We start from the raw sequence: 2500 nt of genomic DNA, 5'->3' as shown, positions 1-2500 counted from the left end.
GAGGGAGTGGGGGGAGAGATGGGAAGGGGAGATAGAAAGGAGGGGGGGAGGAGGAAGGGAGGGAAGGGTGAAAGAAATGAGTGAGGGGGACGAGAGGGAGGGAGGGACAGGCAGAGAGGGAGGGGAAGAGGGAAGGAGAAAGAGAGGAAAAGAAGGCGGAAAGAGAGAAGAAAGGGGCGAGGAAGAGAGAGAGGGAATGAAAGAAGAAAGGAAAGAAAAAGGGGAGATATTTAGAAAGGGAGAGAGGGGGGGAGTGGAGAGAAGGAGGGAAGGAAAGATGGACGGGATGGTTGGGGAATTTCAAACGACTAAGAAGGGTGGGAGAAATGGAGATGCCAACACCTGGCATGTCATTAGGCTGGCCAGCGTCCCTGACCCTCTGTATAATGTGCCCTGTTAGGAGGAGCAAGTGATATGATATGACCTTGAAGTGATGTAAACCCGAGAGATAATGTAGATAAGCGGCAATATTATTTTATTTGTTGTTATTATCATTCTTACCAGTTGGAGAGGAGGGGCGGGGTATTGTCAAATTACGAATTAAAGATAAAGACTATTTCTAGTCACTACGTATTCTGGCCACGAGAAATGCTAATTCATTTGTTCTGTTATTTTCAGATGTATCCATAATTATCACAGTAACAGGATACTTTAATAAAATCTTCCAAAGGTGCACATCAAAACTAATTATCAGTAGGAACATAACTAGCCGTAGTAGAAGCTATTGTTATAACTATATCAATAATGATAATATATCGATTTATTTTTCTTTAATCAGTGATCTTATCAGCATCATCACTGGCTCAAAATTTCTCAAATAATCACCATATCGAGTTACGAGTATTTGCCCTAACTCTTCGACCTTTTACAGCTATTGGTTTCTAAAGTTTTCCAGTACAAACCCAACGGTTACTGTGAGATTAGTTATCATGGTCAAAGTAACTAAGCAAGGAAAAGATTTGATTATCATTTTTTCATTTTGCTTTCATTTTATAATCATCCTGTTCGTTTTATTATTTTTTTGTGACTACTGTTTCCAAGTAATTTTTAGTGCTGCATTCATTTATTTTATAATTGACGAGTGATTTAGTTTTTTTTGTTGTTTTTTATTCTTTTGCTTTCATTTCTGTTATCAATTGGGTTTTATTAAAATCATTATTTTCGTTTTGTGCTACGATTGTCAATACCATTAGTAGCATCACCATCGTGGTTTTCTTGATATTAAGATCAATGATATTATTTTTATTATCAGTTTTTATGGTCTCGCCATTATCATGACATACATTTCCCTTATTCGCTAATATTTCCATCATCGTTTCTCATTAGGGGCAGTAGCAATCAGTTGTTTATTACTGTTTTTTATCAATGTCATCAATACTATTGCCTTTTTTGGTATCATTGTCTATATTAGAGCATATTCTTGACATCACTGTCCTTTTCTTTTGTCACAAAAAATACTGGATGCTTGGGGTTTTTATGATCAGTATTACCAAAACCGCATAAACTATCTATATATCAAATTTATAAAATTTCAGTACATTCATTTTTCACTATTCATTAGCTTCATCACATCAGTCATCATCGTACTCTTGATATCGAATACCCTTACATTCGTCACACTGTTATCAGCATCCCCCATTGTAGGATATTCATTAAGATTTCTATTGAATTATTACATTAGTAGTTAGCAGTAATAGTGTAGTAGCAGTGGTAGTGGATTAGTATGTAGGGATAGTAGTAAAGTGTAGTGGTTTGTATAGTAGTAATATAATATTAGTAGTAGTAGCAAGATATAATTATCTCACATTATTATCATGCCATCATTTTCGAAAAAATGGTGGAAAAGTTAAAAAATTTCTTGTTTTATAGCTTGCTGCAGGAACTTCGTATAACGGTTTGGCATCATGCTACTTGATTTAACTACTTTTTGCGCCCTTTCATCCTCCCTTTTTCTTCTATTCTCTACCTGGAATTGCAAGTGGTTATCATAGAAATCCCAGGAATTTTAGTATGTCTGGAGGAAAACAGCTGAGAACAGACGCCGACCTCCCCACCGGAACCTGCTTTGTGGGTCATGCTGGGACGAGTTTTTCTTCTTTTTCTTTTCCCTTTTATCCTTTCTTGCGAGGAAGTTAAAGCACTATAACTTTTTTTGAGAAAGGAGTTGTTTGCTTTACATCTAATTCATTCTATAGGTGGAAGGATGAATCACATTTAGAGAGAAGAGAAAGAGAAAGGAAAGTAAAATGAGAAAGGGACGAGACGAAGTGATAGGCATCAAATGTATGGGCCCAAAAAACAGAAAAAACTATGAAAAAATAACAAGGCCATAGAACAATAAAAACGTTAGACATGACAATCCCCTAACAACGTGCCTATGGGACACCATCAATAGGCTTAACCCCACAGTCAAGGTACGAAGTTACCATAGTGTTGTTATAGCCTTTTGTAAAGCCAAGGTCCATGGATCTTGGTCATCGTCATCTGCCAATAGACCGGA

The sequence above is a fragment of the Penaeus monodon genome, chromosome 5, assembly GCF_015228065.2.
Source record: "Penaeus monodon isolate SGIC_2016 chromosome 5, NSTDA_Pmon_1, whole genome shotgun sequence".
Lineage (NCBI taxonomy): Eukaryota > Metazoa > Arthropoda > Malacostraca > Decapoda > Penaeidae > Penaeus > Penaeus monodon.
The sequence above is the reverse complement of the archived record's forward strand: the minus strand, read 5'-3'. Positions refer to the sequence as shown.